The sequence below is a fragment of the Ailuropoda melanoleuca genome, chromosome 18 (genome assembly GCF_002007445.2).
Source record: "Ailuropoda melanoleuca isolate Jingjing chromosome 18, ASM200744v2, whole genome shotgun sequence".
In the NCBI taxonomy this organism is placed as follows: domain Eukaryota; kingdom Metazoa; phylum Chordata; class Mammalia; order Carnivora; family Ursidae; genus Ailuropoda; species Ailuropoda melanoleuca.
Window position 1 is genome coordinate 30,333,844 of NC_048235.1, and position 20,435 is coordinate 30,354,278.

General features: G+C 46.0%; 1 long non-coding RNA gene across 1 annotated transcript in view; it reads left to right on the forward strand.

The window, feature by feature from the left end:
* The window catches only part of LOC117797067, a 12,287-nt gene extending 1,282 nt beyond the window's left edge, over positions 1 to 11,005 (forward strand). Inside the window, exons 2-3 of the long non-coding RNA XR_004621889.1 lie at positions 10,263 to 10,502; positions 10,870 to 11,005. This is a non-coding gene — a long non-coding RNA (uncharacterized LOC117797067). The remainder of the gene's footprint in view (positions 1 to 10,262; positions 10,503 to 10,869) is intronic.
* The last annotated feature ends 9,430 nt before the right edge of the window (positions 11,006 to 20,435 follow it).

Sequence of the window (20,435 nt, forward strand, 5' to 3'; positions counted from 1 at the left end):
TAGGAGGGATCCCCTTTCTCCACATCCTCTCCAACAATTGTTGTTTCTTGCCTTGTCTATCTTTGCCATTGAATAAATAAACATTTTAAAAAATAATAATAATTGGCGTTGGGGCGCCTGGGTGGCTCAGATGGTTAAGCCTCTGCCTTTGGCTCAGGTCATGATCTCCAGGTCCTGAGATCAAGCCCCACATCGGGCTCCCAGCTAAGCCTCTCTGTCTCTCCCTCTCTCTCTCTCTCAAATGAATAAATAAAATCTTTAAAATAATAATAATAATTATTATTATTGGGGCAAACTTGTAGCTAATGCTTCTTTTTTAAAAATCTAGCATTACTGCTTTACTGATAGGTCCAAATTTAGTTATTAGAGCTCTTTGTAATTATACAGAGTCATTATAGTTGAATGTAGCACATATATACACCATTATAATTGTACTAACCCATTTTTTAAAGATTTTTTTATTTTTAAACTTTTTTTTAAAGATTTTATTTATTTATTTGACAGAGATNTTTTTTTTAAAGATTTTATTTATTTATTTGACAGAGATAGACAGACAGTGAGAGAGGGAACACAAGCAGGGGGAGTGGGAGAGGAAGAAGCAGGCTCATAGCGGAGGAACCTGATGTGGGACTCGAGCCCATAACACCAGGATCACGCCCTGAGCCAAAGGCAGACGCTTAACGACTGCGCCACCCAGGCACCCCTAAAGATTTTATTTATTTGACAGAGAGAGAGCACACAAGCAGAGGGAGTGACAGAGGGAGAGGGAGAAGCAGGTTCCCTACTCCGCAGGGAGTCCCACGGGGGTTGGGGGGGGGGGCTTGATCCAGGACCCTGAGATTGTTTCCTGAGCCGAAGGTAGACGCTTAACTTACGAAGCCACCCAGGCACCCCCTAACCCGTCTTTTATATATAAACATACATAAATTTACATGTGATATATCTTGTACTCCTGTAACTTAGCCCTAAAATTATTCTTAGGTTCAAATACTATAAATACGATTTAAATTAAACCTTGGATTGTGACACTACCTTAGTAGAAGCTTATTACTTCTTATTCTCTAAGAAAGATTTTAAGAATTTCTAGTTCCTGTTACTTATAAAACAGTGGGGTTTTTTTTCAGGTTTTAGATAATGATAGTTATTTTTTGGGTTTAGGTGATACTACAAATTAAGAAGTATTATTATATTTATTTATTTATAATTTTTAAAAAATATTTTATTTATTTATTTGAGAGAGAGAGAGCATGAGCAGGGGGTAGGGGGGAGAGGCAAAGGGAGAGAAAGAAACAGGCACCCTGCTCAGCACACAGGGCTTCATCCCAGGACCCTGAGATCATGACCTGAGCCGAAGGCAGATACTTAATTGACTGAGCCACCCAGGCGCCCCATGTATTTTTTTAATTGTAATAACCTGATGACTGCTTTTACTACATTATTCACACATTTGCACAAGTTATATCAATATTCACATTACCTTAAGACAGTTGCTTTCAGGGCACCTGGGTGGCTCAGTCAGTTGGGCATCTGATGATTTTGACTAGGGTCAGGATTTTGGATTGTGGGATCGAGCCCCATGTCAGCCTCTGCATTCAGCAGGGAGTCTGCTTGAGTTCTCTCTAAATATATATAAATAAATAAATAAATAAATAAATAAATAAATAAATAAATAATAAATAAATAAAAATCTTTATTTTTAAAGATTTTATTTATTTATTTGACAGAGAGAAAGAGTGCACAAGCAGGGGGAGCGGCAAGGAGACGGAGAAGCAGGCTCCCTGATGAGCAGAGAGCCTGATGTGGAGCTCGATCCCTGGATCCTGGGATCAGGATCTGAACCAAAGGCAGATGCTTAACTGACTGAGCCACCCAGGTGCCCCAATGAATAAATCTTTTAAAAACAAATTAGTTATTCCCCATGCCTTTATAATGAGTCTTGTTCCTGGTCTTACATTTGGAATGCAGGACAGATGATTATTATTTCAGACCTGCATTGATCAATAATCCAAGTATTTAGGCCAATGAAAGGTCTTAAATTTGATTATATTTCAGTAATCTTTATTCCTATGCCTTTTTAATGATGTCAATTCTGAAATTTTTTCAAATACTTAAATATTAATAAATTACTTTAAACATTTACCCTCATTTCTAATGACTATAATTAATTACTCTTAATAATATTATCAAACATTTTGGGATGCCTGGGTGTCTCAGTTGGTTAAGTATCTGTCTTCCACTAAGGTCATGGGATCAAGTCCTGAATTGGGCTCCTTGCTCAGCAGGGAGCCTGCTTCTCTCTCTCCCTCTGCCTGTGCTCCCCGTGCTTGTGCTCTCTCTCTCTCTGATAAATAAATAAAATCTTTGAAAAAAACAAAACAAAAACCAATATTATCAACATTTTATGGAGTACGAAGGTATAGAAGTCATGTCATGTTATTCATTGGTTAATAATATGTTCAAACAGATACAAATACAGCATCTCCTCGAAGTGGTTCCCTGTAACTATGTTGAAAAAGTCAGCTTTGAATCGTGGTTTGAAAAATTTATGATTAGCTCTACTTCATAAAGGTTTTTTTGGCCGGGGGGGAGGGTGGGTGGGGCAGAGGGAATGAGAGAATCTTAAGCAGGCTCCACCCCCTGCACAGAGCCCAACATGGGGCTCCATCTCACAAACCTGAGATCCTGACCTGAGCCAAAATCAAGATCAGACAGTTAACCAACTGAGCCACCCAGGGTTCCCTACTTCATAAGCTTTAACTAATTTTTAGAATCAACTGCACTTGGGTACCCATTTTAGGTACTTTGAAGGACCTGAGAAATCACCCCAGTGTGGCCTCTGGTCATGACTGCCTTCTACTGTAGAATTCTTCCACCACTAACATCCTTATCTCATTCCAAGAAAAGAGCAAGAACAGAGTTTGTTTGCACCATCTGAATCTAACATACCCTGGAGAAAATAAAACAAAAGAAACAAGTCAAAACAAAATGTTTAAACCATAAACCTCTGTTTATGACTCCAGACAACACTACTTACAGCAGTCTATGAAAAAATTACATTTTAAAAATAGTTCCTTTTTCACCTTTTGATCTACTAGGAGTAATAATAATGCCAACTGGGATTAATCAAACCTACTTAAAAAGAAAATGTATAGGGGTGCCTTCGTGACTCAATCGATTAAGCCTCCGACTCTTGATTTTGGCTCAGGCATGATCTCAGGGTCATGAGATGGAGCCCTGCATCAGGCTCTGTGCTTAGCTCGGCGTCTGCTTGAGATTCTCTCCCTCTCCCTCTGCCCCTCCTCCTGCTCACGCTCTCTCTCTCTCAAATAAATAAATAAAATCTTTAAAAACTAAAAGATGGAGAGATGGCAAATAAGCATATGAAAAGATGTTCCTCATCATATGTCATTAAGGAATTACCAATTAAAGCAACAGGGTACCACTAAACATTTATTAGAATGGCCCAAACCCAAAACACTGGCAATACCAAATTCTGGCAAAGATGTGGGGCAACAGGAAATCTCTCCTTCATCGCTGGTGGGAATGCAAAGGTACAGCCATTTTAGAAGACGTTCTGGCAGTTTATTACAAAACTAAACATACTCTAACCATATGACTCAACAATCCTGCTCCTTGGTGTTTACCCAAACGAGTAGAAAATTTACGTCCACTCAAAAACCCCCATGCAGATGTTTATAGAAGCTTTATCTATAATTGCCAAAACTTGGAAACAACCAAGATGTCCTTCAGTACGTGGAGGGACAAATAACCTGTCATGCATCCAATCAACGGAAATTCATTCAACTGTTAGTTTGCAACCCTCCCGGGAGCTTCCCAGCTGTAATCTGAAACTGGCCCCTGTAGTCAAAGGGCAGGGAGAGGACGAAGAAAGAAGCAGGCCACTCCAGGTTGGTAGGCAGCAGTTTGAATAAGAGACGGAACTTACATACAAGACCTCCCTTGGGTGGCAGCAAGACAGATGGATCCCTGCAGTACCCCCGCCACATCTTAACAGGTTATGTCTTTATGTAACTTCAGTCATGTACACAGTGCCGGTGTTTTCAACACCACATCACTAACACAACACGATGTCGTTGGAGCAGCTTCTGAGAGCAAGAAAGGCAGGAGGAGCCCACATTTCAGACAGGGAAGGGGGTGAGGAACCTCCGATCCCCCACCTCCAGCTCACAGGTCAATGTGCAGTCATGCCTTTTTGACGACCTTCCCCAACAACAGCACTAAAAAGATATGAGCTATCAAGCCATGATGAGACATGGAGAAACTTAAAATGTTTATTAAGGAGTGAAAGAAGGCAATCTGAAGATGCTATATACGGCATGATTCCAACCATATGACATTCTAGAAAAGGCAAAACTACGGAGAGAGTTAAAAGATCAGTGGTTGCCAGGAGATAGCGGGCAGGGAGGGATGACGGGGTGGAGCACATAGGATTTTTTAGAGCAGTGAAGCTATTCTGTGTATTATAACGGTGGATACATTTGTACAACATCAAGAGTGAATCCTAATGAAAACAATGGACTTTGGGCCTTTCTCCCTCTCTCTCTGCCCCTCCACACTACTCATTCTCTCTCTCTCAAATAAGTACATAAAATCTTTAAAAAGGGGGGCGGGGTACCTGGATGGCTCAGTCAGTTAAGCGTCTGCCTGCGGCCTCAGGTCATGATCTCAAGGTCCTAGGATCGAGCTCCACGTTGGGGTCTGCTCCCTGCTCAGCAGGGAGTCTGCTTCTCTCCCTCTCTGCCCCTCTCCACTGCTCATTCCCTCTCTCTCAAATAAATAAATAAAATCTTAAAAAAATAAAACAAAACAACGGACTTTGGGCAATGGTGATGTGTCAGTGTAACTCCATCAGTTGTAAGAAATAAACCACTCCCGTAGGGCGATGTTGATGGAGGGGGGCTGTACCAGCGGGGGCAGCCAGGAGTATACGAGACTTTGCTATACCTTCCTTTCAATTTTGCTATGAACCTAAAACTGAACTAAAAATAAAGTATATTTTTAAAGATTTATTTATTTATTTTAGGGGGTGTAGAGGGAGAGGGAGACAGAAATTCAAGTAGACTCCATGCTGAGTGCAGAGTCCAATATCAGGCTCCCACAACTTCAAGATCATGACCTAAGCCAAAACCGAGAGTCAGACTCTCAACTGACTTCACCACCCAGGCACCCTTAAAGTCTATTTTTGAAACATTTAAAAAAAAAATTGTTCCCGGGGCGCCTGGGTAGCTCAGTTGTTAAGCGTCTGCCTTCGGCTCAGGGCGTGATCCCGGTATTCCGGGATCGAGTCCCACATGGGGCTCCTCCGCTGGGAGCCTGCTTCTTCCTCTCCCACTCCCCCTGCTTGTGTTCCCTCTCTTGCTGGCTGTCTCTCTGTCATATAAATAAATAAAAATATCTTTAAAAAAATTGTTCCCAGGGCGCCTGGGTGGCACAGCGGTTAAGCGTCTGCCTTCGGCTCAGGGCGTGATCCCGGCGTTATGGGGTCGAGCCCCACATCAGGCTCCTCCGCTGTGAGCCTGCTTCTTCCTCTCACTCCCCCTGCTTGTGTTCCCTCTCTCGCATCTGTCTCTCTCTCTGTCAAATAAGTAAATAAAATCTTTAAAAAAAAAAAATTGTTCCCTTTTTCACTTTCTGTCTACTAGAAGTAATAATAATACCAACTGGAATTAAGCCAATGTACTTAAAAATCCTTTGTATCTAAACACATGCTTTTGTTAAAGCAACTTGATTCACACATCTGAGCTCTATTAAACACAGCTTTAATGATTAACGAGGCATTTGCAAGGCAGGAGGCCTAGTCACATCCTTCCTCTTCACTATGTCATCTTTAGGACCTCACTTTATTATTTTTAAGATTTTATTTATTTATTTGTCAGAATGAGAGAGAGAGAGAGCATAAGCAGGGTGAGTGGCAGGCTCCCCAATGGGCAAGGAGCCCGATGCGGTACTCGATCTCAGGACACTGGGATCATGACCTGAGCAGAAGGCAGGCGCTTAACCAACTGAGCCACCCAGGTGTCCCATAGGACATCACTTTAATGGAGTGCTTTTTCCAATATATTTTTTAAGCTATAGGTTGTGAAAGATAGCAACCTTCAGAAAGTGGAGAAAATATAAGACAGCCATATATCCACTACTGATTTAAAAGTAAATATCAACATTTTGCCGTATTTACTTCATTAGCATTTTTTAAAGACAAAGTACATTACTCTTGCAATGAGTCATATCCCTACGATTTGGAAGCCTTATCACCATGTGTACCATCTCTACCCTTTTTCCATGATCGGTAAACCTAGAAAAAATAAGCGACACTTTTGAAGGAGAGCTTTCTTATTGGTCTTATTGGTCCTGATCCATTGTTCAAAGCAGGTTTTTTTGTTTGTTTTTGTTTTTGGGTTTTTTAAGATTTTTTTTTTTTCCAGTAATCTCTACACCCAGCGTGGGGCTGGGACGCTAAACCTGAGATCAAGATGGAGCCAGCCAGGCACACCTCAACACCATGTTTTGTTTTTTTTTTAAGTTATATTAAATACAATGCAATTCTAACAGTAAACAACTAACAGTGAAGCCAGGATTCATTAATTAATTAAATTAGTTAAATTTAATTAATTAGATTCAGTTCTTTCTTCTTCTTCTTTTTTTTTTTTTGAGCTCTCTGCCCAACATGGGGCTTGAACTCAAGTCCCCACGATCAAGAGTCACGTGCTCTACTTACCGAGGGAGCCATCAGGAAATCCTTCAAAGCAGCTTCGTTCTTTCATTTTAAGATTTTATTTATTTATTTATTTATTTGAGAGAGAGTGAGAGAGCAAGAGTGGTGGGGAGGGACAGAGGGAGAAGGAGAAGTAAACCCCCTGGCTGAGCAGGGAGCCGGATATGGGGCTCCATTTCAGGACCCTGAGATCATGACCTGAGCCGAAAGCAGATGCCCAACAGACTGAGCCACCCAGGTGCCCTCCTTCAAAGCAGTTTCTAAATTGAGATTACATAGCTGCTATCCAGTTCTTTTTTCAAGATTATGCAACTTAAAATTGCCCTTAATTCCTCTTAAACGAAACATTATGACAATGAGGGGCACCTGGGTGGCTCAGTGAAGCGTCTGCCTTCAGCTCACGTCCTGATCTCAGGGTCCTGGGATCGACCCCCACATCGGGCTCCCTGCTGAGCAGGGAGTCTGCTTCTCCCTCAGCCCCTCACCCTGCCCGTTCTCTCTCTCTCTCAAATAAATAAATAAAATCTAAAAAAAAACCATGACAGTGAATTCATGACTAATTGTTCCTATAGCCACACATAACTGTATTTTCATCAGTTGGATATCTTTGTTTTATTTTGTTTTAAGTTCCCTTAACCCACCTACAGAAAAGCACATAAATTATAAGGGTACAGCTTGACATCACTCAGGTCACATGGTATCTTATTAAATGAGGGAGATGCTGTAATGCAGACACGGCTATAAAAACCTAAATAGAGTCTAAAAACTCGCAGCACAGAATCTATAAATGCGATCTACTTACTGCTTGTGAGACATGCAATAAAATACATATTTTATAATAATTAATGTGCAACGAAGATATGTATATGGGCACAAATGCACATGAGCTAGTTAGATATAAACTAGAAATAATTCATACTTAGAAGTAAGTATCAAATTAAATTTATTTAATTAGTTTACTGCAAACCCTCCTGCCTTCCTGAATTACCTAGCCCAATTACTTGTTGGACCTCTAAAGTAAGATTAGTATGTACAATAACAATAACTATTATCCTCTATCAAAAGACTAATTTTTTAAAGATTTTATTTATTCATTTGAGAGAGAGAGCGAGAGAGCACAAGCAGGGGAGAGACAGGGAGAGAGGGAGAAGCAGATTCCCTGATATGCGGGGAGCCCGACGGGGGGCTCAATCCCAGGACCCTGAGATCATGACCTGAGCTGAAGGCAGACGCTTAACCATCTGAGCCACCCAGGCGCCCCTCAAAAGACTAATTTTTAAGTACAAATAATGTTGTGGGGCGCCTGGGTGGTTCAGTTGGTTAAATGTCTGCCTTTGGCTTGGGTGGTGATCTGAGGGTCCTGGGATTGAGCCCCGAGTCCAGTGGAGCTCCCCGCTCAGCAGGGAGTCCGCCTCTCCCTCTTCCTCTGCCCCCCCGCCTCACTCTCTCGCGCTCTCTCAAGTAAATAAATAAAATATTTTATTTTTTTAAGATTATTTATTTATTTATTGAGAGAGAGAGAGAGAAAGAGAGGGAAGGAGTGGGGGAGGGGCAGGCAGGGAGGGAGAAGCAGGCTGCCTGCTGAGCAGAGAGCCCCCAGTGGGGCTCCATCCCAGGACCCCAGGATCACAACTGAGCTGAAGGCAGACGCTTAACCTACGGAACCATCCAGGCGCCCCAATAAATACAATATATTTTTTTTAAGTACAAATAATGTTGAAATTACTAATGCATCTTAAAGAATTTTTACCTTGGTTTGACATTCATGTAAAGCAGCTGATGTCATGCTTCCCTGCAGACACAGCACGCAAAAGCCTCCCTAGTTAATTGAGCTGACACCCAAGCTGGGCAGTGGAAATGCACAGATGGGCTTCGACAGGCTCAGGAAAAAGGGGCAGCATTTGGTTTAAGAATAAATCAGCTGCGTTCTCCAGAGCACGGCACTTAATGAAAGTCTCCATGGGTAAATAGTCCCAAGGAGGATTTAATAATTACGAAAAGCTCTATGGGGACACCTGGGCGGCTGTTGGTTAAGCATCTGCCTTGGGCTCATGACCTGGGACGCAGCCCTTTGCTGGGTGGGTGGGGTCCCTGCTCTGTGGGAGGCCTGCCTCTCCCTCTCCTTCTGCTCCTCCCCCCACTTGGGCGCGTGCGCACTCTCTCTCTGTCTCTCAAATAAATAAATAAAATCTTTAAAAAAAAAGAAAAAGAAAATCTCTATAAAGCACTCATACACCACTTCACTCTCTCTCCTCAATGAAAAATATGTACAAATCCGATTTTCTTATTTCTTAAGTGTCCAATTGTTAAAGAGTACTGGTTGATTATCAGAATGAAGCCACTTACTTGATGTCTGCTGTTCTTTCCACTAGAAGGTTTTGTCAATACAAATACAAATCATGAATTGGATTGGGGCTTGTCGAGGGGATGAGTCGGAGCGTGGTAAGCAGACTGAAAGGCACACTTGAATGAACCCACTTGTAGCTTATTTATTTGGGTGACCCCTAATTACTCCAGACTCACCCTAGTCTTTTCCTAGGTCTCATTAAAGTGTGCTTAACATTTCCTCAAACACTCAAGTCCACTCATAGAAGTGAAAAAAAAATAGAGGATTTTAAGAAAGTGCTGTAAGAACATGACAAAGGAGTTGTGAAAGTTAACAAAGGCTAAAGCTTGCAACTTTGGCATGAAGAATTAACCAGAACCATACACCCCAAATCTGACCCGTTTGAAATCCCGTAACTAAGCGAACAACTCATGAACAATTAATACCGTGAAGTCACCTATGTCGCAATATAGTGAGAGGGGTTATTAGTAAGGGGGAGAGGCCAGCTCCACCTCGAGATAGTCAACTGTCTAAAACGGGATTCAGGTTAAACTTTAAATGCACTTTTAGCAATAATAACCTCAAATCTAATTTAACAGAAAAAGAAGGTACAGGTCTTTCGAAATAGGAAATAGTCTTTTTTAATAAGTAAAACTGCCAGAAATTCCTAGTAGACATAATAGCAGGCATCAATTAAGTAGCTTAATTCTGATAATCAACCAGTATTCTTTAACAAACAACTGGTCACATTTGCAGAAGAAATAATGCTTATGTAAGTTAAGAAAAAGAAAATTGGATTTGTAAGCACACCTTCATTTAAAGAAAAGTAGGATAGAAGGCTGGAAAGGTGAGCTGGGGACCAGGCGGTCTCCCATATGTAGCAGGGAGCCAATGAATGTTCTGGGGGAAGGTGACAATCTGAAGAAGGCATTATTGGGAGATGAGTGGGAACAACTGTCTGAGAAACGACAACAACTAATATGGGGCAACCTGGTGTGCCAGGCTCTGTGCAGGCCTGGTGGATATTCTTTCTCTGAGGCTCACAGCCATGCTGCAAAGGGAATATTGTCCCCATTTTACAAACAAGGAACAGGCTCAGAGAGAGTGCACTTCACCAAAGGCAACACTGCCGGCAAACTGTGAAACTACGGTTCAAAACAAGTGTGTTGACTCTGAAGCTGGCGTTCTTTCTTCTACCCCCAGTAATGGCCATGAGGAAAGCCTGCCTTCTGTGCTGAGGAGCTGAGCTGAGGACCCAGGGCCATAGGACTTCTGCTGTCTTTCCAGAGACAGGGGTGCAACTGAAGGTCTCTCTTCACCCTGCCCAGCCTTTGCCACTGTACTAGCTGTGTGAACTTGGACAAGTCCCCTCACCTTCACTCTGAACCTCTAAAGCCTTGGCAAAGGAATGAAGAAACAGGACACAGGATATAAGCAGCCTGTGTAAGATGGGAATTTCAGTGGTGAGGTATTTGGCTCTGATTCTCAAATGTGTCACTTACAAAATTTTCTACTCTCACTTCCTTCTTACCTAGCCATCCATCATTGCCACTGGAAGCAGGAAGGGGTAGATACATGCAAGGGGAAAATTCGTGAAGGGGGAGACATTTGTGGGGGTTAATAATGTCTTCTGGACTCAGACTTGAGCTGGATTTGGAATATATAAAGAATATTGCTTTTGAGGTTAAACTATGGGGTTAGAGACCATTTTTAAGGACAGTTGCAAAATCATGTACTGTTGTTTCTCAAACTCAAATGTGCATACGAATCACCTGTGGATCTTACTAGAATAAAGATTCTGATTTACTAGGTCTGGGGAGAGGCCTGAGATCCTCCCAGTTGGTGTCGATGCCTCTTGGAATAGGAAGAAGCCAGGCTTCTGGCAAGGACAAACCGCTGTGACCCGCTGCCGCCGGAGGTCTTGGTGTGGAGCAAGCCAAATAAAGGACAGTTGTAGAAATGATACACTTTAATATTAGTTGTTTAATTCAACACATATTTATTGAACACCTACCAAATAAATGCCTGGCATATGTGGTAGAGGAAAAAGACACCTGTTCTGGTGAATGACCCTCACTTTCAGAGGGTGGAATCAAAGAACCAAAATGTTCAGCAAGGAAGCCACGGAGTAAGTCAGCGCAGGAAGGAGATGAGCCAGGCGTGACTCCGCAGCAGGAATCTCTGGAATTCCTCTCACTTCATGACCTCAGGCAACAGAGAGCCGCAGAGCTGCTCCCCTTCCAGGCTCAAACACTGCACTGAAGGCACTCCCTTCTCCCGCACCCCAGGGAACCAGGCTTTCGCTGGCACCCGGCCAGCCTTGAGGGAACCAGTCTTGAGGGAATGCTTTGGTGCCAGGAGGGGCCTGTTGCCCTCCCACCTGACTGGCCAACGGCCCCCTTTCTCGAGATCCCATTTCCCCCACCCCTCAGGAGATCTCCCCCGCCACCCAGGGGTTCACGTTTTCCCTCATAAAGTTCTGTCCAACTCTGAGAGGTCAGTGGCATTCTCTAAACCCTTCCTCCTGGCAGGGTAGGCCCCTGGCCGTGGGGCGAGGGAGGAAAGTCTCCGCTGTGCCTGGGCCCCAGCAGGGGTGGCCTGTGGAGAGAGGGGAGGGGGTCTGGCACCACACACATCTGGGTTTAAAGCCTGACTCTTGCTGCTTCAGGGAAGCAGTGAACTTCAGGCAAAGGTTCCTATCACAAATTAATTAGTCATACCAGATTATTAATAATTCTAAGTTCATAATACCGGATTGGTAATAGAATACTGACCTCACTGTGTTTTGGAGGATGGAATGAGATTGTTTCTGTGAACTATCTAGAACAGCAGCTGGAACACAGAAGTCTCACCCACGTTTGCTCCCACTCCATCTCTGCCCTGAGGACAAAGACCAAAGTCCTCAGTGTGGCTCCGAGAGCCTCTCCGTGAGCAGGACAGACCCTTCTCTCGGCTCCTCGCTGGCTCTCCATTTCCCCCCGTGCCCCTCGCCACACGAACCGGTGTGGCCGCCTAAGCCCACATGCCCCGCTTTCCAGCAACGCTGCCTCTCGCCCCAGCCCAGGAGGCAAAGCCCTATTCCTCCTGCGCAACTCGGCCGCAAAGCCTCGGCTCGGCGCTCACCTCTCGGGGTAAGAGTGACAACGCCCTCCTTTGAGCCCTGCTGCACCCGGTGCTTCCTTCCACCCTGTACGACTGCATTTTTGTCCAGCCACTGGCCGACTACAGCCCAAGGGCAAATGCAACCCACCACCTGCTTTTGTAAATAAAGTTTTATCAGCCAGCTGATGGTTTAACACAGCGAACTCAGGCGCTCACCTGCGTCCATGGCTGCTTTCACGCTGAAATGAGCCGAAGGCAGACGCTTTGGCCACGTCAACAACAAGCACGACACTGTGTAGTTAGGACAGAGATTGTAGGGTCTGTAAAGCCTACCGTTTTTATCATCTTGCCCTTTACGGAAAAATTCTGCTGACTTCTCTAGTATATTAGACAACCATACTGGTATAGTTAGCGTCGTTATGGGCTCTAGTCTAGTTAGCGGCATTGACATCCCGTGCAATTGAAAATCTGTGTATAACTGTTGACTCTCCAACAACTTAACTGCTCATAGCCTACTGTTGACTAGAAGCCTTACCCGTAACATAACAGCTGATTAATACATATTTTCCATATTATTATATACTGTGTTCTTACAATAGAGTAAGCTAGAAAAAAGAAAATGTTATTAAGGAAATCATAAGAAAGAGGGTGGGCCTGGGTGGCTCAGTCGGTTAAGCATCTGCCTTCGGCGCAGGTCATGACCCCAGGGTCCTGGGATCGAGTCCCACATCGGGCTCCCTGCTCAGCAGAGAATCTGCTTCTCCCCCTGCCTGCCGTTCCCCCAGCTTGCGCTCTCTGTCAGCTAAATAAATAAAATCTTAAAAAAAAAAAAAAGGAAAATTGTAAGAGAAAATACATTTATAGTACTGTTCTGTATTTATAAAACACCAACCCTGAGTCTAAGTGGACCCACACGTTCAAACCCCTGTTGTGCGAGAGTCAAGTGTACACACTTGTGTCCCCTCACTAGACTGTTACTGACCTGACGGCAGAGTGAGTGTCACTTGCCTCTGTAACCCCAGCATGGAGCACACTGCTTGACACATAGCCAAAGATCCAGTAAATGTTCGCGAAGTGAAAGACTGCGCTCATAAATCAACGAACGCCTATGTCTTCTTCTGTCTCCCGGGTCCCTGGGTGGTGGTGTGAGGACCGATCGTGTGGCTTGAGTTTAGAGGCATAGGGTTTGTTGGATTGAGATGAAGTTTCCTGGATCTCAGTATGTGTATCAGAACAAAATGGGGAAATAAAGTAGCTTTATTGATCTGGGTCATGAAAAGCTCAGTTTCGTCAGAGAGATTCGCTCTCTCTGAAACACGCTCCCGAGGATGGCTCCAGGCTACCCCGGAAATGTAAAACAGACTCCACGGACAGAACAGTGCGGGACCAGGAGTTGCGTGCACCTGCTTCTGTCTCTTCGGTCTGAGGAAGGCTTAGACAGTCAGATTTTATAAAGAGGGAGAGAGAGCGATCAAATCAGTCGGCCATGAAGTGATAATGACTTCGTGCATTACATCGGCTGGGGCTTTTGAGACCTATTTTTGTGGAGGGTCATACGGAGCCTTTTTTCAAATAGACAGCATATCTTACCCTGTGGCCATGTTTAACCTTGTCTGATTTCATTTTGGGGGTGGCAGTAAGGTTTATTTCATGGTGTTCTGGAGAGAGAGGGCTGGGTCGAGGCACGCTGGTGTCCCAGTTTTACCTCCAACTGGTTGAGTATCTACGGGTCCAGAGCAGTGAAAGTGCCAAGGGTAGGCTAAACCAAGTGAAATCTGTTTTTCTAGTTCTATAATTCTGCAACTCTGATTTGGTCCACCCTTGGATTTGGGAGTACAAGACTCCCTTCACCTCCATGGGACTCAGGTACAAGGATCTCAGTGCAGAGAGAGACTAGTACCTGTTCTCAAGAGGGAGCGTGTTGTGTCTAAGGCCTATCTTTTTTTTTTTTAAGATAGTATTTATTTTAGAGAGAGAGAGAGCACGAGCAGGGAGAGGGGCAGAGGGAGACAAAGAAGCCGGCTCATTGCTGAGCAGGGAGCCTGATGCAGGACTCTATCCCAGCACCCCGGGATCATGACGCGAGCTGAAGGCAGACACTTAACCAACTGCGCCACCCAGGCGCCCCCGCCTTTGTCTTCTTGAACCCCTTTCTGCTTCGTCCGGTAACAGACCCCACTCCCCAAGCTCCAGAGATAGACAGAGGACCCAGGCCAGGCCAGTTGAGAGGAGCTGTCATGCAGAGAGAGGAGAGGAGAGATGTCAAGCAAAGACTTAGGGCACATTGTCCATCAGGCCTGCCGACTGGTTGTCCCGGCCAATAAATCCCTTGTGCTCAAGGTAGCTCAGGGGGCCATAGCACCCCAGCACACGGCACAGTGCCGGCCTTTTCACAGCACGCCAGACAGCTGCCTATTGCAGCCCCAAAGTCCTGCCTTTTTAATGGCCCTTCCGCTCTCTCTGGGACAGTCTTGTCTGGGCACTCCTGTCTTTACTGGGCGGCGTTGCACTGCGGTTGCATGGGCAAACTCTGGAGTCAGGCTGCCTTAAATGCTGTCACTCACTAATTGTGAAGCCCTGGGCAACTGACTGCCGGTGTGGGGGCTTTGGTTTTCTTGTCTGCAAACTGGGGACGATCACAGCACCAACCTCACGGGATTAAATACAGGTGAAGTGCCCGAGCCCGGAAAGTGCTACGTAAGACGTAGTAGCTATTAACATTCTGCACGGGGACCTCATCCTCCTCTCACTAACTTTTTGAAAACAGTTTTGAAGATTACAGCCAGATCAAGGGAGCCAGAGGGGGCGTAATGGTTGACACCTGGCCAACAGGAGTGGCAGGACCCCAGAAGCAGCCACGCCTCACCCCATCAGCCAGTGGGGCACAACGGGTCACACGGGATCCCAGAATGGCGCTTTTGGGAGTGGCAGAGTCACTCCGGGATCTAAAACCCTGGGAAAAGAAGAAGGCAGGTTCCTGGGCTCTGGAAGCGTGCTCTCCGCGGGGCGCACTGACCCTGCTGCGGGCTCCCGAGCCTTGCCCACCCTGCTGCGGGCTCCCGAGCCTTGCCCACCCTGCTGCGGGCTCCCGAGCCTTGCCGGCATCTGGCACAGCTGGGAGAGGTCAGAGCATGAGACACGGGCCCGCTCCTGCACGGACGGCGTGAGGACATTTGTAAATGGCCGTGTCTAACTTTGGGTCCAACCGCCAGCCGGATAGAACCACTCGAGATGCATTTTTGTTCACTGCTTCACCTGGAATTATTTATAGGAATTCAGCATTCAGGCCCCATTTCCTGTTTAGGACAAGCAGAGTGCTTAAAGGAAATGGTGCCAGTTAGCCTTTCTGGCGCTCTGCTCCCTGCACTGTTGACCCACCGGACAGTCGGCCCCACCTACGCGGCTGCCTGACACCAGTGTAGCCTAAACGAAGTCCCACGGAGCTGGGGTCCAGGTGGAGTGTGCCCCGGAAGGAAGCCGCGCTTCCTTCCCCACCTTCCCTGCCTCCTACCCGCCTTTTTGGTCTGTACTCTTCATGAAGGTACTTCGACTAACTGGGGCTCCTGGCCAGCTCAGTCAGTGGAGCACTCGACTCCTGATGCCAGAGTCGTGAGTTCAAGCCCCATGGTGGGCGTAGAGCTGAATTCAGGGGGAGAAAAAATTGACTTATGTTTACGTGCCAATGTCTCGCCAATGATCATTTGACCCTCCAAAACTCCTCTGAAAGTAGGCAGTACTGGAATTCATTCCCACTTTACAGATGAGGAAACTGGCTCCAGGAACTCAGGGTGCGTGACCTCTGGACGTATCAGTGCTATTACAGGCTGTCAGAGCCCTTGGGCGGCTACGTTCCAGATGTGAGCCTGCCTGTTCATCCCACTCTTTCCTGTTGCCTCTCAGCTAGCGAGTGGCTTCCCCAGCCCGGCCCCATGGCAGCAGGCAGGGCTGCTGCCTGAGCAGAGGGCAGGGGCACTGGCCACCACCGTGAGGCTTATGTCCAATGGGAGGTCACATCTACAGGGACAACCTTAATTACTCTGGCAAGGGCATGCCTCTGGCATCGCTAGGGTTGGAAAAAGAGTGATGTGTCCCAGGCTGGACGGGGTGGAGGCAAGTGGGAGGGCGAAGCGACACGGCAGCTGCAGCTTCTGGCTGTTGGTGCCCTTCCCCTGACCAGGAGACTGTGGTGGGTTCAGATCGGGGGTGCCCACCTCCGGGGTGGGAGCTCACATGCCCAGAAGGAGACGTGGGGGCAGCCACAGGACTGTTCCCTTATTGAGGGAGACAAGCAGGAGAACACGTAATCTGCAGTCTCAGGGACACTCTGTGGACACAAGAGTCCACTCCACGGCGCTGCCTTGAGGACTTGAAGAGCTCAGGGTGGCGTGTGCTACAGGAAGCCACTTGGTGTGCGAGCCTACCACAACAGGATCCCTCTGGCCCATGTGCCATGAGAGTCTGGCTCTGATGTGGTGTGGGCTCTCCTGGTTGCAGGACAGACAAAAACATCAACAAACTCAATCGTCATTTGAGTTGCCTCCTATGGGAGGCTGCTGTTGGGTTCTCTAGTTGGCTGCTGACAGGTGGCCGAAAGGAGGACAGCAGCCCTGCTGTGTGGCGTCAGGGCTGGAGCCCAGAGTTTATTTCAGTTGACCTTATTGAGCTCCCTCATTATAAGTAAGCAGTTCGTGGCCACAGGTAAGTCCTCTCTGGGCCTCAGTTTCTTGCCCTGTGAATTGGGTATAGCACCTTCTCTGTCCCTCTCATAGGATGTCACATGTGTGAAGAACAGATGTGAGAGTGTATGTGAAAGAGCTTCGTAGGAGATAAAGATCTATGCAAAATCAGTAATTAGCCGCAACCCCATGGCGGCTCAAATCTCACATGGGGAATTTTGGTGGCTTCTCCTTATCTGAAGTCTCCTTTCTCTCACTATCTTCTCTCCAAATAGTACCATCCCTGGGTATCAGAGCTGTGGTGGGGTGACACGGAGGGCCGCATGATCAACGCCACCCTTCAGAAATAATTTCTACTTTCCTTTGTGACTCACATCACCTTCCACTTCCCCAACGACTACCTTCCTTCTCCTCTTCATGTTACCTGCCCCCATAACCTTGCGGTTCACCACCTCCTGTTCCTCTGCTCTTCGGCGCCAGCCCTCCTATCCCTGAGCCCTTTGCCTTCGGCCAGCCTGGACACGGAGACCCACTACCTGCAAGAAATTCTCAAACTAGAAATTCTTACTCTAACTCCAAGGTTCAGACTTGCCACTCCCAACAAACACTCTCTGCTGAGAGGCTCACCTACTCCCTTGGTTTCCAATATTGTTTCAGGGCACTTGCATTTCAGATCTTTAGCGATAACCTCTCCTATGCTGTTAACCCTTTGGGGAGTGCGTTTTTTTATAAGTTGGCATCATAGGGCACCTGGGTGGCTCAGTCAGTTAAGCGTTGGACTCCTGATTTCCGCCCAGGTCATAGTCTCAGGGTCAAGAGATCGAGCCCCCACATCGGGCTCCGCATTCAGCACCTGGAGTCTGCTTAGGATTCTTTCCCTCACCCTCTGCTCCTCCCCCCACCCACTTGCTGTGTGCTCTGTCTTTCTCTAAAATAAATAAATCTTAAAAAAAAGAAAGGTGGTCTCATAGTGCTTTGTAACCTGATGTACACAGTCTTCACATTCCAAGGTAATTTCTATATTAGCCCAAACACATGAAATAGTAGCTTGGGAATGGGTGGGTCTGTCATGTCAGGTAAGTAAGTGGGGGCTCACAAAGTCTTTCTTTTTTTTTTTTTTAAAGATTCATTTATTTTATTTTATTTTATTTTTAAATATTTTATTTATTTATTTGACAGAGATAGAGACTGCCAGCGAGAGAGAGAACACAAGCAGGGGGAGTGGGAGAGGAAGAAGCAGGCTCATAGCGGAGGAGCCTGATGTGGGGCTCGATCCCATAATGCCAGGATCACGCCCTGAGCCGAAGGCAGACGCTTAATCGCTGTGCCACCCAGGCGCCCCAAGATTTATTTATTTTAGAGAGACAGAAAGAGAGAGTAGGGAGGAGGAGCAGAGGGAGAGGGAGAGAGAATCCCAAGCAGACTCCCCGATGAGTACACAGTCTGACACGGGCCGATCCTACAACCCTGAGATCACAGCCCTGAGATCATGACCTGAGCCAAAACCAAGAGTCAGATGCCAACTGACTGCGCCACCCAGGCGCCCCCAAAAGGCTTTTTTAAAAATTGGAGTTCAGGTCAGAATATTCAGATCAACAGGAGCTTGTTCGGTGCTCTGAGTTCTGGCAATTCCCTCAGTTTCTAATAAAAGCTGTGGACTGAGCCACCTCATCCCTGACCCAACACAGTGAGATAGGACAAGTGACATTTGGAATGTATGTGATTAAAGTCATCAACCTAAAATCAAACAGGAAACCCTGTGCCCCATAGATAAAGGAAGGTTGGGGGAAATTTTTTATCTCAGATTCGCTCAGATTGGTGCGAACCCGTCACAGGGAAAAAAAATGTACGTTTCAGTCAGGATGAACTCAAAACGCATCTTGTGTAACATGCATCATTTCCCTGAGGTGGAGTTTGGAGACGTAGGGAGCTGTGGAAAGCTAGACCAGAACTAATTCACTCGGCAAAAATGCTTGACTCAGGAAGAAGGCCACTGGAGCAGAGTCCTGTGATGGCGCAGTGGGAAGGCGGGTCCAGTGTAAACAGTATGTTCCTGTCGCCCCGAACACGTGCTATTCCCCAGCTGGTGACCAGAACTGATGCAGAGGCCACCCTGCGGAAGTCATCACGCCTCCCCTATCAGGCATGATCTCAACGCAGAGGTGAGGAGGGCTGGGCGGCTCTCTCCAAAGAGACGTCCCCGCCACAACGGCAAAGACCTCACACTTTGGGGTCAGCATGGAGACAGAACTGACGGAGGGATCTCTGCCCATTTGGTTTTGGTTCTTGCTGCTGTCATTGTTTTAAAACGAAAAGAAATGACAGGAAAGGCTGAAAGGAGACAAATCGAGGACTTCAAGGAGGCTCCCGGGTTTGGGGGCGATAAGCACAGTAGAACAAGGACACACAGAAGCAGAGGGGACCAGCACTCCAGCACTGGCCCCAGCACTCACACGTCCCTGGGGCAGCCACTTCTCAGCGTCCTCAAGTATAAAATAAGGGGTTAGAGTAACTCAAGCCGCCTAAAATTAATTGAGCACAGACACCCTTAAAATCGTAAGATGTTAATAGGATACTTACAGCTATTGATTAAATGAGATATGCCTCGATATAAGCAGATGACAGGGGATGGTTTCACAGACCAATTAATCTCTGCAAAATACCCCACAAAATTAGATTTTTATGTATACATAAATATAATATAAAGATAAAATTTTATAATATCAGAAATGGCTGTCTTTTGCTTTTTCAAGTAAATATTTTTTTAATTAACAGACATTATTTTTTAGAGAAGTTTTAGATTTACAGAAAAATTGAGTAGGAAGTACAGAACTTTCTCATATACCCTCTCTTCCCTGACACAGTCTCCCCCATCATTAATTTGTGTTTAGTGTAGTAATTTTTTGGGGGGTGGTGCTGGGGGGTTTGGGGGGACCACAAGGAGAGGGAGAGAGAGAATCTTAAGCAGGCCCCGCACCCAGTGCAGAGCCTAATGCAGGGCTCGATCTCATGACCCTGAGATCATGACCTGAGTTGAAATCAAGAGTTGGACCCTTAACCAACTGAGCCCCCCTGATGCCCCAGTAAAATTGCTTTTAAAAGAAAAAATATGAGCCACCTGGGTGGCTCAGTCATTAAGCATCTGCCTTCGGCTCAGGTCGTGATCCCAGGGTCCTGGGATCAAGCCCCGCGTTGGGCTCCCTGCTCAAAGGGAAGCCTGCTTCTCCCTCTCCCACTCCCCCTGCTGGTGTTCCCTCTCTTGCGGTGTCTCTCTCTGTCCAATAAATAAATAAACCTTAAAAAATATATATTATTAGCATTGGTTTTTTTCACAGGTGTGACACTAATATTGCTTAGAAGACAGTACAGGGCTGCAAAAAATGTTTATAAAATGGCTTATTAAATCACCAAGTTTATGTCACTTGCCTCAAAGTGTTTTTTTTCCTGTGTTATCCTACTTGAGCCAAATAACACTCCTGTGAGCTTATTGCTCTCAAAGAAACTAAAGCACAGGGCAAACTGGCCCAGAGTCATCCGGCAAATTCTGGAGAAAAAAGACAAACTTCCTGACTTAGAGCCGCAGACTCTCTCCAGCAGC